Below are 20,041 nucleotides of genomic sequence, written 5' to 3'. Positions count from 1 at the left end.
GAACTAATCATTTTAATTTGCCAAAATTAAGGTGACCATAGCGATTTTAACGGCGCAAGGGTAGTTTAATTGAGGAGCACCAAGCTAACGTGCTTTGGCCTGCACGAGACCAAATTTTCCAGTTCATTTCATCCAGCAGGAGCCCAGCACCAAGTCAGCAAGCCTATGTTCATTAGAAAACTGCACATAGTGGCACTGGGGATCGAACCCCCAGTGCCACTGGAGGCGGATCCTCAAACCACATTGTCACGGCTGCAAGGTAAGAAAGGAGAAATCTTGGATTCAAGATATCGAGGAATTATTACGTAAGAATCGGAGCTTGCTATACTCTGGCGCGAATTCAAAAGGAAACTCATAATTTCTTCTAGATTCCAGGATTCGGAAGAGATTAAGGACAGGTTCGAGGGCAGTCGAATGCTCGACACGGAGCAAGTTCCTCCGGCACAGCCTTCGCACGTCGTCTGTCGCTTCTGGCACCTGCGCGAATGTCGCGTTTGCAGTGGCGTCACGCACCACGAACAAGTTGTACGGAACGACGCGTCGCTTTTCTCTCCGACATATTTCTGCCGCGCTCGCCGAAAACACCCACTCCATGTCTCCTGTTCGGGTTTCTCGAATACAAGGCCAAAACCTAGGCATCGTGAAGGAGGCGTGATTTGTTTCTTCAATACGGAATGCAACCCCGACTCCCTGCTTTCTTAGGAAAAAAAAAAAGGGCTAAAACCTGCTCTGATTTTACCTAGAATTAGTGAGCGTTAATTGCATACCCCCCCCCCCCCCCCCTCCTTTAAAAACAAACGTGCATGCATAAAACCTCTAGGAGAGCGACAGTGTCAGCGGCATACCTTTCAAGCGAAGCACTGTAAAACGAACGTTGAGCCCGTGGCACGCACGTCAGACGTTCGTTTGGCTGGACAATGGAGAGACGGTCGGTCCTCTTTCAGTCAGCAATGTCGATACTCAAAACACAAGGACAAACCGCGGCTCGGAGGTCGTCCTAAAATCTAACACCACCGCGCAGATTCAAGTCGGACCAGCCGACGGCTTCGGCACCGAGAAGAAAAAGAACTGCACTCCGCTCCCCCGGCTCACACCTCACCGAGTCGCGCCGCCTTCTACGGGTCACTGTCGTCGCGGCAGCGCGGTACGGGCCCCTTACTCCCAGCGAGCGAACGAAGAATTAAAGAAACATTAAAACAGGAACGGTGGCAAGAGAGCCACGTACAGAGAGGGAAAGCGCCGACACTACTACCGTGTGAGTGAAGATGAGCGAACCTCCTTCGGCGATGCGCCCAACCAACGTGTTGGGCGAGCGCGTGCGGAGGAGCGATGACAAAAGCACCTCCTCCTCCTCCTCCCCCCTATCCTTTCCCCCTCTTCCCCTCCTCTTCGTGGCGATGAGCCCGCGAGCCAGACGTCGTCGCCGCCGCCGTCGTATTCGGAACAGCACCTTGTCGGAGGATTCACCGTGGTTGCTTGCACTCGTAAGAATACGCGAATTCTTTCTTCCCTCCGGCTCCGTGCGAGCCTCTTACGAAAGCGCCAGTGGCGCCTACGGCAGCCGTGTGTGCATGCCATCGCTCGTCACCTTCGTGGAGGGAGTACGGTGGCAAAAAGAGTCGGTTGGAGCGAACGAAGCGGGGAACAAACAGTCGGAAAGAGGAGCTGTGAACGCGGACACGACGGGAGCGCATATGCTTGAAGACAGGCGTATGAAAAGAAGAATGATAGGCTAAGAAAATGGACAGCGAGAGCGGCACGTGCCTGTTTGACAGCAGATATGCAAGCGCTGAAGTCGGGTGAAGAAGGAAGAGAAAAGAACCGGAGATGCGGACTCTTTTTTGGCATACGTAACGGAGCGGTGATCAGAGCAAAACAGCGAAAGAAGACAGGAATGGACAGAATGTAAAGAAAGACACAAACAAATAAATAAGAACAAACTCAGAACAAAAGACAGAGAGAAAGAAAGAAAAAAGAAAGGAAGAAAGAAGGAAGGAAGGAATAAAGAAAGAAAGGAAGAGCGAAATAAAGGAAGGAATAAAGAAAGAAAGAAAGGAAGAAAGAAAGAAAGGAAGACAGAAGGGAAGAAAGAAAGAGAGAAAGAAAGAAAGTCTACCATGGGGATGCGCTCAGCACATCGTCGTAGAAACTCCGAACGTCATATGGATGGACCTGAAGACTGCGAAAGGCATGTGATTAAAATAGTGGGACTCACAAAACCTCAAGCCGAAGACGTGAGGGGACGACGCACACCGTGGGGCGAGTGTCATTTCGCAGGCGAGTCACATGGAGCGTAAAATTAGCCGGCTACAAATTGTTTCGCACGTGTTGTAATGAAGTTCCACTCGTAATCGAAAAAAAAGAAGAAATATGCTCGAAATTCCAGGAGATGGGACGAAGAGCACCATAAAGCCGCTTTAAGGAAACAGGTTGGGGTTCTTGGAATTCTTCAGATGGCCGCATTTTACAGCCCTGCTTTGCTTCCCGCATTACGTCGGTTTTTTCCCTCTCTATCTTCGTTTTTCTGCTCCATTTCTAAAACTCACTTATTCAAATTTCCTCCATGGGCCGACTCGTGGCAGACGCGCCATCGTGTACACCTGAACCAGCTCTAAACTCATTCTGGCATAGAGAACAAGCGCTCTTTTAATATGATCTATAAAAAATAGCAAAAAGAGACAAATGCTTCAACTGCAAGAGCGTCAACTCTGGTGACCGGAGAGGTTAAAGGCATTAACCTGACGCTGCAATCGCAGCCCCCCCCCCCTTTCTTTTTTCTATTCGAGCCAAGAATAATAGCGTCAGGTGCGGCTGGGATGGGACAATGGCAAATGGATGCTCCCTCCAGAAGTGCAGAAGGAACATCAAAACGCTGGGGCTAAAATGAACGCTACGACCCAAGCAACGGCGCGCACGGCATTTCGCCGGCAGATATGAAGCGGTGTTATTTCGTAACAGAAGCATCAACGTAGAGCTCGGCGCACGCAGACGATTTGACGTCTCGCAGGTCTTCGTCGCTCTCGGTCGTCAGAGGGCGCGATCAACCCTTTTCGGGCTGGTGATGATGCAATGCAGAACAGACAGGGCAAGTTACAAAGATAGGCCGCCCGCCTTATCCTTGATAACACACAGCACACGTTTTCTACTCTCGGCATTAAACCGTATCGCAATCAAGTTTTCGAGCAGCTCGGGCCTCCCCGCTGATGGGTTCATTTCTGCGACGTATGACGCAAAGTGCATCGCAAGAGAAAGTATGCGATGACGACAGGAGTTGCGGGACTGATGTCACAGTGTTTTCAAGTTGAGCAAAAGTAATTATGCACTTCCAGACACTGGGTGTCATTACCGCTCGGCACCCAGAGCTGAGCATCTTTCCATTAGAGCCGCATGTAGTGAGGGGGAAGTTCTTGAGACAAAAGGAAACCAAGCCACGCGTTTTTGGATGTTTGGAAAACTTCGGTAAAATATTTGAACAAAAAATGGCTTATAATAGATTTTACCCTGTGCTCATTTAGGACAACGACTTAAATGCACCGTGGCTTATGACAGCACTTTTTTACCGTGGTCTTTTTTCAATAAGTCCTACCCAGATATGCCCTTTAAAACTAATTAAAATTGGACAGATTTTTAATCCTCTTATAGTGGTCGATAGCAAGAAAGAAATTGGGAGCTTTTTTTAATGCATCTATGACCTCAGCGCTCTGAATAACGAAGGCTTAGACTAAAATCGCGTTAAAGGGCGGTTAAGCGTTGTCGGGCTTAATCACTCTCTTTTCATAACATGTCGCTGCCACCTGACACATCACGGCGATTTAAAATTTCAAGGGCCGCGTTTGAAGTGTAGTACATAGTGCAGCCAACTGATGACAGGCTATAGTGGTCTGGCTATAGTGGGGCTCCAGGCGCACCACTTTGATTTGGCACTGCTTAACGAGAACCTCGGTTTTGGCAGTTTTATTGCTATAGCTAGCATAACAGGGTTCGCGCAAAGCTGCCGCCCGTACTGGTAGATCACGTTCCTCGCGACGCTCGCACTAATACACGACATTATATGCCCGCCTCTATGGACGAGGGTGGCGCTGGTGAACACTCTTAAGGTGAGCTTACACGCAAGTTAAATACCCCCGAAACAAAGAAGTCTGGACAACTGCCGTCGTAGCTCAGTTGGTAGAGCACCGTAAGAAGTTCGGGAGTCATGGGTACGGATTCCACCAGCGACGTGCTGGTGCATTAAAAACAACCAACATGGTATGGTTTGGTATGGTATGGTATGTCGCGGACTTGCGTGGTATGGTATGTTATGGTATGGTACTGTATGGCGTGGCATGGTATGTTACGTCATAGCACGGTATGTGTGGTGTGGTATGGTGTGGTATGATATAATGACGGGGTATGGTATGGTATGGTATGGTTTGGTTTGGTTTGGTTTATGGGGTTTAACGTCCCAAAGCGACTAAGGCTATGAGAGACGCCGTCTTTCGGGCCAGCAGCCGAGCACCATAGCCACTGAGCCACCGCGGCGGCGGTATGGTATGGTATGGCATGGTATGGTATCATACGGTATGGTATGTCGACTATGAAGGACGCCGCAGTGGAGGGCTCTGGACTGATTTCGAGCGCCCGGGGTTCTGTAACGTGCACGGAGCTTAGAACACAAGAGCGTTTTTGCATTCCTCCCCCATCTAAATGCATCCGCCTCGGACAGGATTCGATCTCGCGACTATGGGCTCGTCAGCCCAGAGACGAATTTTATACCGGATCACATATCGTGAAATGCACGCCTTAGCTTTTTGGGCTCATCAGACTTGACCAGTCGCGTTTATGGTTTGTCCACGTTCAAGAAGATCAATGTGATTAAAACTTCCGAATAGCAATCATATTCAAGACGGCGCTACTTTCCTTCTTGATGAAGAGTTTATGACATGACATGCTTTGTCGTTCCACTTCAAGCTCTAAATGATAAAACTAGTTTTCGCCACTATTCACAAAGGCGGAACAGGAAGTGATCTTCGTTTCAATACATTTGGAAAATTCTGCACTGATGGTTCCACGCTGAGGTTTTGGCTCCCGGTCAGTTAGCTCTAATCCCAACAGACCAAAAATATTCAGTTAACCTAGACTTTCAATAATCTCCTGGGCTGCGTACAAGTACTGTAGTGATTGCAAGTAATCTCGCTATTTGATGCAATGCTTTGCGCGTGCTTTCTTTGATGTAGAAGGCGACAGTCTCGTTGTTGGCATCCGTTTCAATTGTTCGAGGCTGACCCTTCCAAAACAGAGAATCAGTGCTTGTCTGGCCGTGTTTAGTTAAGGGAATTTCGTTGTCTTTGCATGAATTTTAATCTCCTCTTTGACGAGAAATGTTACGGTCACACGTTGGCGAAACATTAAATGAGCAGACAATTTGTCCAGCGTAATGAAGTACAGATTCTGCAGGCTGTTGACCCCAATTTAATTCAACAATTGGATAAAAAATGACGACATATATTACTAATTTCTAACTGCTGTGTTTTTGCAGATTAATGTGCCAAAAATTGTTGCTCATTGCTTTCGCTAATACCGCGTAGCAAATGTGCTTTTCTCAAATTCGAATGTTTTAGGGCACTGGCTTTGATGAGACATTCCATGTTTGATAACTTGTAAGGCTACGCTCGTCAGCGCAAGTCCGTCTACTATTCACTCAACCTGCACAGCTTCATTTTCTAAAGAGCTCCGTATTAATGTTACAAAACCGCCAACGTGACACTGTACCTTCTTACATGACGTCATATCCTCGGGCATCACTCATTGCACGAACAAAGTAAAACTTCGCCCCAAGAGCGAGCGACCATAGAAAGACGGGCAGCTCGCTTACGCAACACACCTAACACAAGTGGCGCTACGTGAACTTCGCAAAGTGATCAATGCTTGGAGAAAAGTTGGAGAGTTACTGGGTCGATCAAAATGACAATCAAGGATAAAGGATAAGGTAGGTACAAGAAACTAACAAGCAGTACGTGAAAACATCGCATCGTTCGGCGGCACTACGTATGTCCAGCCGCCTTCTTCGCGCCCCTTCATCAATTATTCATTTTTGCTAGCCGCCCGCGTTACGCGGGCGAACGACAACGACAGGGGACCAAAGACAAAAACAAACAACAAAAAACAGCGCAGGCGCTGGACCATAGGCGAGATTAAAAGCTATAGCCTCCCTCTCCTGCCTGCGCCAAAATCGACGCACTATTAAACCTTCTGGAGAGAGGCACAGACCGTTCGTTTTCTTTTCTTCTTCTTGCCTGCTTCTCTCTGCTATGCGTCGTAGACTTTATCAAAGTAATTGGCGGCGCGTCTACCCTTCAGAAGTGTTCTTGGGTTTCTATATGCTTCTTCGTGCGCTTAGTTGAGTGAGTGCCTGAGTGGCTCGTGGAAAAAGACGAGCACATATACCTCAGAGAATGTGTACGCATGCGAACGTATGCTTGTGTATGTTTTAGAACGTGTGCAACCGAGCTTGTGTGCGTGTGGGTGCACTCTAGCAGTGCGTGCGTATTAGTTCTATTGAGCCGGCGAGGGTGTCGCCCACATTCGCCTACTTGACGCCCTGCCTGTCACTTCTCGCGCCGGAATCCGGAAGCATGGAGGAGACACGACAAGGTGCGGCGGGCGTGGTGACTGTCGGGAAACGAGAAATGCATAAACGAACGAAAAAGAAAGAGAAGTTAAAAAAAAAAAATGAAGCTCAAGTTTCGCCTAAATGAATTACCCTCGACGAAGCTGCACTTTTCGCTGCGGGGTTGATTAAATTCCGCCCATCACGTATACAGTGGAGCTCTTGGCTGACATGGTGCGCTACCTAAGTGCGTAGCGCCTGGTTCTCTTCGCGTTTGTTACTGTCAGTTATTATTTCGTTTCTAAGCTTGCTCCGCCCCTCTCCTTTTCCTGTCACTTATATCGTGTGAGCTGACCGCGGACTGTATATAGCCAGAAGCTTCCTGAGTGCAATGGTCGGATCCGAGCACGCTTTTGCGGGTGAACTTTAATGCAGTGTAGAAACTAGCCATTTTTTAGTTTATTTATACCGTGTACGACAGGTGCAATATTTGTAGAGCACACGTGCGTGAAATATGACGAGTTGAAAGTTATTACGCAAGGCAGAAATAAGCCCTGCGCGCAGTCTGCACTAAGCGATCATAACATTGCGCAACCGGTGAATTACCAGTCCATGCATAATTAGCAGAATGCGGTTAGTCGACCGTACTCTATACGAGTTTTAATAGTTTGGCAGAAGAAACAAACAAAACTCTCGACGGGCGCAAATGCTCGCTGCCCTAGCCTTGCACCAAATGTACCCTGATGAATTTCTCGAGCAGTAATTTTTCGTACATATGCTTCCATGATAAAGGAGCGCACTGTTTATGAAACCACAGTTGCACGGTAACTCTACTCCTAACATCTTCAACGCGATCGTAATCAGCACAGAGAGTCGCGAAAGTTGGAAGAAATATGGACGACCACAACTTGCTAGAGAAGCCGATGTCGCGCCCTGTGGCGACGATGCCCGCAGAGCCCTAACAGCAGTCGTAGAATTTCTTCCAGTGGTAGCAGCCGTGCGCGTGGCACACGTAAGTTTCCGGGACCGGAAATTAATGAAACGTCGCTACAATGTTCCCGTAGCGCGGGGCTCCCTTATTCCCTGGCGGCGTTGTTACGTATGCGTCGCGTAAGGCGTGGTTAGTGCGTTCCAAGTGCTGGAGCTTGGTGTTTTGTTCCAACTGTGTATCGCCTGGAACATGACGTCGGAGGAATTGTTTATGGACTATCAACTATTCTCTACCGTTACTAACGACTACATCGCTACTCATATACTGCAAAGACTAGATAGGTTAGTCCTTTGAACATACATAGCAAGGTAGCAAGGTTCCCGAAAGCGACCATGGACAGCCTGGAAGCCCTGCTGTTCTCAACGGAATTAACATGCGCACCACTATTTTCGGAAATGTAACAAGCGTTTAGAAAAAAAATTTAGTCGACAAAGCACGTAGGTATACCCTCGAGCACAGTATAGCGTTTCAATCTGAACTAGCTGGGTTTACCCGTAGTAAAAAAATAATCCCGTGTCCCTTGGTTTCTGTGGCTGTTGGCTTCACTTATATATATATATATATATATATATATACACGCGCACACACACACACACACTTCAGTGTACACTGCGAGCATAGAAGCGCCCTCGCAACAATGTATATGCGAGACTTTTGTGCAAGACCACCATGAATAAGTATTTTCTCCTGTTTTCAATATTCATAAAACGTTCCCAAGCCTATTGACCATACAGCAGAAGCATCCACAGAGCTGGTAAGTATCTTAGGCACTTTGCAGGACTAGAAGTGATGCGAGAAGTTCCAGAGGTTTGTAGTGTTTGTGGGTGGCTTATTGCAGTGCTAGGCGATCGTTCCGATCAAATGCTTAGGGCCCACTCTGTAGACTTTTATGTCAACTTAATGTCAGGTTTAGAAAATGGACAGCCTGATTGGATGTTCGTGCTAGGAGCCCTTTTTAGTTTATGGGACTCCTTGTCCAGTGCCCAATCTCATTTCATGTAGTCTGGAAGTTTTGCTAGTCTGTCTTAGTGTAGTCCTCCTGATAAAATGACTATTAACTTCATTGTTTGATTCTGTGAGAAATCTGTAACCGCTGTAAATTTTGATGAGGTGCGAGGAACTTATAAAATTAATATGTCGAAGGGCATTTCCCTCACAAAAAATTAGATAGTCCACAGACTGTCTTAAGGCGACCTTTGGGCTTTCTGAAGAAAATCTTGTGCATACTACTGATTAATCGGCGGCTTGTAGACCGGACAGCGCGGTGTATGCTCCCAGTTCGCCAACTGGTTGAGCCTTGAACGCTCCACTTTCCTGGAATAATAAACTACACACAATGAAAAGACCGCTGAACTTCGAAGAACAACTCATTCTGGAAATAAAGTTTGCCAAAGTTGGAGTTGGGGGTGACTTATATACTCAGGGAGCGTAGACTTGAAGGCTGGTAGCGCCGCACATTTTATGCACATATAGGTTTCCACTTCTTCAACGTCCTGTGAGATATATGTGGGCCAAGAGAAACTAAATCTTCATGACATCCTGGAAATACGCCGACATGTACGCGCTTTGTATGCAGTGTATGGCGCCCGCCCTTACACCGGGCTGCTCGGCAGCACAAATGCGAAGTTTCCGCTAAATTTAACAAGAACAAGATCTCTTGCGCAACGGGTCCTGTCCTCAGCGCGCTAAGATAACGGTCGGAGCGGGTTGTGCGGACGTGAATTATAGCTTCCTTCTGCAATCTGCAGTTGCGTGCAGTGCTTTGGAGGCAGGAGGCGTGCAAAAGCGGGCGTACACCACCTGCGTTTTGCATTACACACAATCCCGGCTTAGGACCGACTACCGAAGATGGTTTCTGCCTGGAAGAAGCGGTGCTGCGAGGAATTAGAAATAATAAAGGAAGTTTTGCATTGAAATGCTGAGAAGTTCTTCAGAAAAGTTGAAACATGACGCACAGACTCCACGCCGGTGTACGCATGAGCGACGGCTTGAATAGCGCGCCGGTCTTTAGCACATGTGCTTCCGTAGAGTCATGTGCGTGTTCTCTGACTACTGAAAGACCGAACACGTGCAGTCAGTGTGGGTTCTTAAGTTCTCATTGATCCATCGGTATCGTTGTATTTGTTTGCGCAGTAGCAGAAAAGCTACGACCAAATTTTTCTACGCCGTAAAGACGCAGACAGTTCAGCATTATGTAAACGTTCTACAACGCACAATGCATTAGCAGGAATTCAGGACAAGTGCTTATAGTTCCTTTGGCTACCACTAAGTGGCGCATGTCTGAACATTCAAAAAGAGCACGAGATCATGTGACGCAAGAAAGAAGGATAATGACCGAGTGGACTCCCATTAAAGCGCCATAGGCCACTAAGCTTAGCGGCATTGCCTGGCCACTATCCCAAATTCCTGGTAATGCAGAGACTCACCAGCGCTTCACTTCGTATCGGTTTTTGAGTTTCTCACCGTGGCATATTCGTCGTGGATAACTAAGTAGCCCGCATGGGTGCGCTATTTAGCGAAATGAGATACATACAAGCACGTGTCGGCGTAAAAAATTGCATGAACACTTGCTGAGAGGCGAAAGCCGAGGACACTATGCCGTGACGACTTCCGGTGGATGTGACGTCACACCGTTTCCGTGGATATATCCATACCCAAACTGTACATCTTTAGGGGATATTAAGCGTTAATTGCGCTTAATTACACATCTCTTCATCTAATTTGACACAAATCCGACGTTTTTCCGACCATTCCGTGACAATTTTCACTATGCCCTGACGACTTCCGGTGAATGTGACATCACACTGTTCGCGTGGCTATATCGGCGTCTGCGCTATTTCGGCGCAATTTCGACATTTTTGCCTATAATTAATAACTAATTAACCTACAGTCATCAAACTCGGCTTCTAGGTTCGTTTTTTCCTCCTCTATCTGAAGCGACCATTGGTTTTCTTCTATCTTTTTTAGTTCCAGAGTTAAACGCTGTGACACGCTTTATTAATGGACGACAGTATGAGCCATTAAAGGCTTTCGCCTCAATATTGCGGACGCGAGCACTTCCAAAACTGGACTGGAATAGCAGCTTTCATTGTATGTACACCGTACAGCACTGCGCGGAACTAAGGGATACGAACAGTAGATGCAAGTGCATTGAGCAACGCGCTCCAACAGGAGGATGACGCCACGCTTAGCTCATGGCGGTGACAGACGCGTGGGCGAGAGAGCCTGCTGCCCAAGAGATTGCGGGACCTCGGCAAACACCGCCGAGCAGCGAGCCATGCGTCTAGCTCAGGCGGGCTCGGTTTTCGGCCAACCGCTGGGCGATGGGGAAGAAGCTCAAGGGCGGCCCCAGTAAAGCGCGCATCCCCTCTGGGGATCTCAGGGGAGAGATATTGGGGACAGAAGCACGGCGGTTCAACGTTCGTCTCCCATATTGCACTGTAGGGACTCATCCTGGCGGGCGACTGCGGCTCCGATGGCGTAGACTTTCTGACGATTTTTTTTATTTGTCCTTCCCGAGACAAATTGGAGAGCTCAACTAATTGCTAAACTCGTGAAGGCAGTCTTCGTTAACAAGCGCAGAAATTATTGTTTCTTAAAAAAGTTGGAGTAAAAAAAAATCGTAGTAAGTTTGTCGCTGCTTATTATCTCCGACTGCGTTTTCTCCTGCGTCACTGGGAATGTAGTTCACAGTGACCTCGGTCACTTGCAAGTTCTTTATACTGCTGATGTAATGAGACCGTATGCTTTTATCGCTAATGATGTCCCGCTTATGTACGCTTGTCAAAACTGATATCGCTTTATTTCAGGCATTTCCGTATGTGCACAATTTCACTTTTAAATGAAATTTTTTTGGGGGGTGAAGTACTTCTGCTTCCTTATGATTCTTCATTGAGAGTATACTTCACTAAGCGGATGGCAATGCTTTACTGAAGCTCACGTAGTGTTCATTCTATCGGAGAATTTATCGTTTCATCCTTTGCAGGTGCTTCTTTCTCTTATCCTCCTGAAGTGGATGATCGGATGTGAGTGCATAAATTCAGTTTACTTTCAAGATGCACAACAATGCAAATTGCAGTCGCAGATTTCAATGTTCAGCAAATATAGGGCGAATTGCTCACGCCTTTCTAGCCCCTTCCTAGCAGCAAACAAAAAACTTATATGCAGAATGGGCATGGTGGCATATTAGTAAACACTGCTATTAAACTGTTGGAAAGGGCATCGATCAGTTCAAAGGCGCCAAGAAAGACTGGTCACAAACACACACAAAAGAAGAACAGACCGCAGCATGGACATGGCATTGCAGGCTACGAAGCGCTCGAAATTCAAGATTTATTTATGTAATTGACAATAAGTCTGACTTCTAGACTCATACAGGAGTGGGACACATATTTTTGTCCAAACCGACAATGCTTGGTAAAGCGACGTAAAGTTCGCAAAGAATCATAATGATTACTGACAATAAATATTCGCTTAGTTCGGTTTATGAGGTTTTAACGTCTCAAAGAGACTCAGGCTATGAGGGACGCCTTAGTGAAGGACTCCGGAAATTTCGACCACCTCGGGTGCTTCAACGTGCACAGAGATCGCACAGTACACGGGCCTCTAGAATTTTGCCTCCATCGAAATTCGAGAGCCGCGGCCAGAATCGAACCCGCGTCTTTCGGGTCAGCAGCCGCGCGCCTTACCCACTGAGCCACCGCAATGGCAATAAATATTGCCACTCTTCCTCTCTTCACATCACAGAAAATAACACCACTCAAAGGCTTCTATAAATTATTGCTAAAGAAACGCTACGCAATATAAAAGGAAAATCAGGACACTTCGATGACCTAGCAAACCTACATCCCAAAACTAATTATTACTCAACACGTAACAACATCTGGTACGTACCATCCTTTCGCACTAAATATGGCCGTCAAATGCTTGGATATATAATTCAAAAACTTCTTAATTCGCACAGGGGCTATTGAACAAATAATTATGCAGTTTCGCGTGTTGCCCACATTCTCTAAAGATTTTTGGTGTTTAATACTTTGTTTTTTCAGTTGCAGTTTTTATTTTTTCATGTTATGTTCACCGTTATGGCTTTTGTTGTCGTCATGCCTTGTCAGTAATTGCAGGGACATCTCTGGCTGTTTGAAATGGTTTCTTTGTTGTTGATCGTATTCCATCCGGGCTCGTTTCTGTTGCTTTTTAGGTGTGTAGGGGCGTGTCCCTCTGTAAAGCCAGTCATAGGCTTTTTGGGTACGCTCCTAAGATCTCAGATGTTGAAATAAAGGTATTTGTATTTGTATTTGTACACACATTCCTAAAACAGGCAAGATCAAGTATAATGCGACAAACTGGGCACAGGTGCTCCGTAGCGCCGTGCTGACGGTAACCAGCTTAACAAATCAGCGTAACTACTGTGAAGGGTACGCTAGTTAGTTGCTCAGCTGAAAATACGCCATCGGCTTTTGTTTGCAGAGAGAAAAAAGCTAGAAAAGCTAGCTAGGAATTAAGCTACAAAAAATAAATAAGTCAGATGCCTGAACGCAACGAAGGAAAGAACGAGGGGTGCTCGAAAACACGTCCCCAACCTGACTACGCCCCGTCCATTCCATGTTTCAGAAGCATCGCGCTACGTCAATTCGCTTTCTTCAAAAACATCATCGCCGGTATGCCAAAGCGCATGCCCGTTGTCGCCCAGTGGCCGGCGTTTTATGGCGCTTTACCGACGCTTCCGCTGGGCGGTACCGGCGGGACGTGTTTGCAATATGACAATCGCTGCCAGCGTGCTGCCGGCCATGGTTTTGCTCTTTAAGCATCCGTTTATTACCTTTTTTTTTCAACTGAGGCCTTCGAAAGACAAGCGTGGCCAATCGCCGCGGGTTGTTTGCGCAGCGCACTTGCACACAGCCTTTAGACGTGAGTGCCGCCGGGCTCTCCCAAGACGTGCTGAGACCAAGAAGAAAATAAAATAAGGAAAAAAAAGAAAACAGCGTCCGTGCTCGGTGGTGCACGGCTACTGCGGCAGCCGCTTTAGCTGCGCGTTTTGCAGCGACCATTTCTTTCCGGTCCTGGTACCGGACACTACATACAGGGTGTTTCACCTAAGACTTCGCAAAATTTTTAAAAACAGGATTTTTGAGTTAAAAGAGAGCTTTTTTTCGGCCTAGCGTTGTAAGCGGTGAAGTACATCAGAATACAGTTAAGACGTGCAGTTAAAAAAGGTCGGAATGGCCGGTTGGTCTGATCGTATGCTGGGCACTTCACGTCTTCATCCACTCGTCCGGCGACACGTTGCCGGTTGGGGCAGCCACTCCAAACTTCTTGAGAAGCAAAAAACTACTTTATTGAAGACGGGACCGAAAACAAGAACTTGGAGAAAAAGGCGGTTTAAAAAAAGGCTGTTTAAAAGAAGGGCTGTAGAAAAGCGGCCGAGACTGAGACTCGGCGTGCTCGCCTCCGCTCTTTGTTGCAGCGGGTTTTAATACCTTCAATAATTGGGCGGAGCTTTATTAAGTCTGCTTTCGCCCAATTTCAACCAATACCGCTGCAATGGCGTCGTAGATACAAGTGGGCGGAGCCCAGTGCTCGCCCGAGCTCGACTCTAGAGGCGCCAGTAAGTCCACTGCTTAGCTATTTCAGAAGTCGCCGACCTTACTGACCCCCCCCCCCCCCCCCCACCCACTTGAGAGCTAAACTCTTTTCAACGGAAAACGGTCGTCGGCCCCTTGCGGCCCCGACAAGGCTGTTCGCGGTCTTTCTCCCCAATCCCCGCGGGCTTGGGCAGCGTCCGAAGCACGCGACGCGCTGTCACCATTCCTAACCCCTCCAGACGGACACGGTAGGGGGAAATTGGCTACTGGCGCTGTAGGCTTCTACCTTAACACGTGCTAACTAGCAGGCCGCTTAACTAATACTGAATAGTTACCTTTTTAACTATTAGTGTTAGGCTCCATAATTCTTGACAGGCGTGTTGCCCACCTTAAGTGATATCGATATCAGTTTTTAGAATTTCAAAAACGCGGTTACCTTCGGCGCTTTAGTCCAACAAAATTCGGCTATTTCGAAGAGTTACGAGCACTGGAGAGGTTGCTTTGCCTGCAAGCTTCTCGAAAGTGCATTTTTTGGCACAATGTAGGCAAAAGTTGGTGGGCTACAGCGCCGAGGGTAACCGCGTTTTCGCAATTCTAAACAGTGATATGAATATTACTAACGGTGGACTACAAGCTTCACAATCATTAAGGAGCCTGAAAGTAATAGTTAAAAAGTTAACTACTCAATATTAGTTAACTATCCTCCTTGTTAACACCTGTTAGCTGTATTCTGTACCTCATCGCTGGAAGTGCAATGCCGAAAAAGGCACTCTTCTAACTCAAAAAGCGGGTTTGTAAAAATTGTGTGAAATCTTAGGTGAAACACTCTGCGTATTTTTTTCCTGTTACAGAAAGCGCAGAGGGGGGTATTAAAGTTTCATCCTTGCAGAACCTGCTGCCCCCCCCCCCCCCCCCCCCCCCGCCCGCATACACAAAAAAGAAACAATAAAGACAGGGTTCGTTCGTCACCGAATATCGCAATCAAAGCAAACTGTTCATTGTATACGCAGCCGGGAATAGAAGCCGCTCTGGACTCCAACACCTGTGTCAGCCTATTTATCATCGAACTCAGAAGCGCCGGCGTTGTCTAGGAGCAAATAATATTGCAGTCAGTGTGCTTCAAGTAAATCGAGCCACGAAGCTCGTACTTGGCGATGCACTCGGCAATTGACTTGGCAATGAACTTGGCAAAGCAAAAAAGATACAAGGATGCCGATATTCATGCGCTTTCATGTAGCTGTTCTATACTCGAATGGCTTAAGCTGTAACTTTTTAACTAAAATATATGCCAGATGAGCATTATTTTGGTGGCTGCGACTGCTTGTTTTATATCCCGCAGCGGCAAACAGCGTTCAATGTTTGAAACAAGTGTGGCAGGGAGGACAGCAGGGAGAAAAAAAACAACCTTGTCAAAGTGCGTTTCCACTTTGCGCCTATTTATCTGATGAAAAGCTATTTGTGAGAAAACAGACTTCTTTAAACTAGCCCATGTGTATGCACTGTTAAGTTAGAGTGCGCTCACACTGTTATGAAATCGCCTTCACTTTTTAGAGGAGAAACGTCTAAAAATCTAGAGAGGTACACACAAGAAAATGTGGAACACGCATTCAGCAACCCCGTCAACCAAAGAATATTGCTTAAGAACTGTTTTCGCCTCTAAAATTCTGTCAAGACATGTGCGGCAATTTTCTTCAATTTACTCGTGGTCATAAACTCTAAACATTAATAAGCCTATATGAGAGTAAAATTGGAGTAATCTGTCCTCTAAAGCACTAGCTTTTAGGGGAAGGTTATGCTACCCAAGTTCAGAATTAGATTTCGATCACTATTAAGGCAAAGGCCTTTAATGGCTCATACTGTCGTCCGTTAGCAGAGGGTGTCACACGCGTTCAACTCGAGAACTAAAAAAGAACAAACCCAATGGCTGCTTCAGATAGAGGAGGAAAAATTGAACCAAGTAGCCAAATTTGATGATTGTAGATTAATTAGTTAAGTAAGTATATTAAAAAACGTCGAAATTGCGTCGGAACAGCGTGGACGCCGATATAGTTACGGGAACAGCGTGACGTCACATCCGCCGGAAGCCGTCACGCTATAGTTAAAATTGTCACAGAATGGTCGGAAAAACGTCGGAGTTGTGTCAAATTAGATGGTAAAATGTGTAATTAAGTGTTATTAACACTTAAGATCCTCGAAAGATGTATAACTTGGGTATCGATATAGCCACGGGAACGGTGGGACGTCGCATCCACCGGAAGTCGCCACGGCATAGTGTACTCGGATTTCGCCGCTCAACACTTCAGTTGCCAAAGTGTCCTCGCAATTTTTTACGGAATGCATACCATTGACAACGGACGTATATTCGCACTGCAAAGCATAGCAACATGAATCTGTCAGCAATGGGAAGAGGCTGTTGAACGTGGCACCGGAGGTCTTGAGGTTAGAAAATAGAAGAGACTGAAACCTCGGTTAAAATCCTCGTAACTGCTACAGCTTCACATGTTTTGAATAGGCAATCTGCTTCCATTCCCAACCATAAGTATTCCGTATCTTTAGTGATGAAAATCTACCCCAGGGATTGGGCAGCATACCGCGCTCTTAAAGGGAGTCCGCTAAAGGAAAATTTACTTCCTTTTCACTTCTTTTCGTGTTTACAGCGTAGTCCCCGTATAGTTCCATTCGCCTCCTTTAAAATTGACAGCATCGGTGTCAAGAACCTTAAAAGGCGCTGACACCGTTATGTTCCAGATGCAAAGAAAATACTTGTGCATACACCACGTGATCTAGGTAGAGAGTGGCGTAGCTCTTTCAACCACCTTGAAACATCATTGTTCAGGGGATAGAGCGCGGTCCTCGTAAAGGCCGCCGAGTCCTGGCGGCAGCTCATTAGCGAAATGCAGTGGTCGCAGTTTTTAGCTCCCCTTCCTCTGTCGTGTTGCTGTTCGCTTATTCATGACATTTCTGAGGTAGGCGCTGAGGAAAAGAAGTCGTCAGTATTCAAAGGTACACAAATATGGCACAAAGCTCCAACAAGGCTAAGCTCTACCGCACGCTAATGCAAGGCCATAGTTTTATTTCTGTCGCTTATGGTTGTTTCCCTCGCTCTCTTGATACACATATACAGTACACCCTATATACAACAGACTCGTTGATTAGAACTCGCCTAATTCGAGCGACCTCTTTTTCCGAACGGCCGCTTTGGCACAGTGAACTTCAGTTGTATAGTAAGGGCTCCCGTTAATTCCAACGACGGATAACTCGAACAGATTTTGCATGCGAGTTTGGCACTTTACAGAAAATTAGAAACGAGGCCCCTACGCTCATCTTGGTAGCGAAATCTCTCTCCGTCAGCTGCCATAATTAGCGACAAATTTTTTGTTGTTGTTACTTTATGCAACGGGGTATACAACTTGGAAGGCATTCAGCTTCCGCAAGCAAAATAGCACAAATGAAGCGTGGCGGTGGCCTCACAGCCACCTGCAACTGACGCCCCGGGTGCTATTATATAATTCAATCTTCGAAGAGGGCGCCGCTGCTCTTGGGGCAACTTTATTAAGCGAGCAGCTGTAGCTCGGGCGATGGGAAGGATAACAACCGTGAGGTGCCAAAACTGGAGCGACCTTTCAGAGCACCGCGGCACGGACTGTGATACGCAGCAGCGACAAGAGAGGGCGCGCATGAACAAGCCGCGGTAGAATGCCTCCAGGGGGCGCAAGGAGACGAGGCGTATGCAGGTCAAGTGCATTTGGGGTTCGCGCTGAAAGCGATGACGCAGCAGGGAGGCGCGGGATGATTCACTGGCCGCTGGCTCTGCGTTTCTGCTGAACTCCCTAGCTACTCGGCAATAACTTGCGTGGTCTTAGGCGCCTGCACGCGCCTGGAAACCGGTAGCACTTGCGAGCTCTCATCTAGAGACTAATTTTATTTTACATCGACTAGGGGGCAATTTTGTTGTGAACTCCACTTAGATCTTCATTTTCCTTTACTTCAGCTAAGGTTTCATTTTTCTTTACCTGAGTTAGAGATCCATGTTCTGCTATTTTTACTCGGTTTTATTCCTGCGGACGCCTCTCGCATAGGTATTACTGTCGGCTCGGGTGTTTCTCTGAACATTTGTAGCATGCTCGTTTTGTTAGCATGGCCCGTTTCTTTACGAAATAAGCACGAAGTGTTGGTATGACTAAATGCTTATACCGGATCTTTCCTTCTTTGTTCTGTGCATTTTAGACAATTTAAGGCAGATAATTTTATGTCTAATAATTTTTTATTTTTTATTATTGCGCTTTTGAGACAAGCAGCTTATTTCGTTGTTTAAGCAAAGCCAAGAAAAAGGCAGCCACAAGAGAATGACTATATCGGATAAACAAGATTCTTTCAGAGCTTTGTTCAAGAGCGTGGGCGGCATGTACAAAAGGACGAATCTGAAAAACTGATGTCGAAAAAAAAAGTCGCGTTACGAAGTGCTTCATAATTATAAATAGAAAAAGAGCTTCATGCAGAGGCTCGCGAAGTACAGAGGAAAAATACAGACAGACAAATGTGCCCGTAAGCCTATTGAGCATTTTTGTTGCCCCCACCCCCCCCCCTCCCAACCCCTCCCTAAATACAAAACAAAAACAAGAAGAGCACAGTGCTAGCGAGACAAAGATACCTTCTGGAGCTCTCGTTCGTAGTGCAGTAGTTCCTACCGCGAAACGTGATACCATCTCCGCTGTCTTCACTGGCTGAATATCTGATTAATAACTAGGAGCACGATGGAGATTCGCTGCGCACGTTCAGTCCCGTTCTTGCTTTTCTTTTCTTAGCGTATACCATTTATGTAAGCCACGTCGCGGCTTCTTCATCTTTCTCCACGAAGGATAAGGTCACGTCTAGCTCGATTTCGAAAATGCACCGCTGTAGTCTGTACGAAAAAAAAATACAAGGAAACTATCTCACGAGTATCTAAAGCCCCGGTGAATATCTATATCTTTCAAACTTCTTTCCAGAGTGTTGCATAATTCTGGAAAGACATCAGAATGCATTCAACACTGCCGGAATCGTATGAGCTCTTTTGTGAACGTACACGTGTCCGAAGAACCTTAAGGAAAACGGCTGTAATAAAAAAAAAATGATGGAAATTTTCCTATGACTAGGTAAGCAGCATTGAATTCAGAAGTTATATTCGGGTAGTCGCGTACTGTTGACGCATGGAACAACACTTTTACTTCAAATAACTTGTGAACTCTTTGTATTTCTCGTAGTACTCCAGACAGATAAACGGGTTACATTCTAACCCTACCTGCGCAACGCTTATTTGAAAATGGGATTATGACGCCTAATTGCAAGTAGGCATGATGGCTACGCTTAAGCCTGGACAAATGATGCCAATGCGGGAATGCACTCACATGCACATTTGAGCACCTCGGCGTTGGCCATGACGAGTGACTATAAATTTCCATGACTCTGGTGGGCTTAGAAACACAAGAGACAGAGCACAATGTTATTTAGATGGGCTTGGAAGAAGTTGATGAAAAGAACGGGGTAGTAGAGCAAAGAGAAAAATATAGTCTGGATAGAACCCAGCGGCTTCTATGGATGTTCCCACGAAACAATACTTGCGAACTTCTGCGTGGGAGACGATAGCTAGTGAAAATTTGTCATGAGGAAATGAAAGGGGAAGTAACGGTCACACCTCTGCTGTGCCTTGAGGGAAGGCAGGAAGGTGGGAGTGAGAGAAGAAAGAGTGAGAGAGGTGCCGCATAGTGGATGGCTGCGGAATAATTTCGACCACCCGCGGATCTTTTACATGCACTGACATCTCACAGCACACATGGGAGCCTTTTTATTCGCCTCCATCGAAACACGGTCGCCGTGGCCGGATTGGATACTTCGGAT

The 20,041-nt window shown here is 46.6% G+C and overlaps 1 protein-coding gene across 2 annotated transcripts in view; it reads right to left on the bottom strand.

Moving 5' to 3' along the window:
* Octalpha2R (alpha2-adrenergic-like octopamine receptor) overlaps positions 1-20,041 on the bottom strand; it is a 268,393-nt gene that overhangs the window by 33,546 nt on the left and 214,806 nt on the right. The window contains exon 1 of one of the 2 annotated variants that reach the window (XM_089565194.1): positions 846-1,279. The exons of the other annotated variant lie outside the window; for it this stretch is intronic. The gene's annotated coding sequence lies outside the window, so the exon portion shown is untranslated. Of the gene's footprint in view, positions 1-845; positions 1,280-20,041 lie in introns of those variants that run through there. 2 annotated transcript variants of the gene reach the window in all.

This window comes from Amblyomma mixtum, chromosome 1 (genome assembly GCF_055824585.1).
Source record: "Amblyomma mixtum isolate Tamu chromosome 1, ASM5582458v1, whole genome shotgun sequence".
Lineage (NCBI taxonomy): Eukaryota > Metazoa > Arthropoda > Arachnida > Ixodida > Ixodidae > Amblyomma > Amblyomma mixtum.
This window is presented reverse-complemented; position numbering and strand designations above follow the sequence as displayed.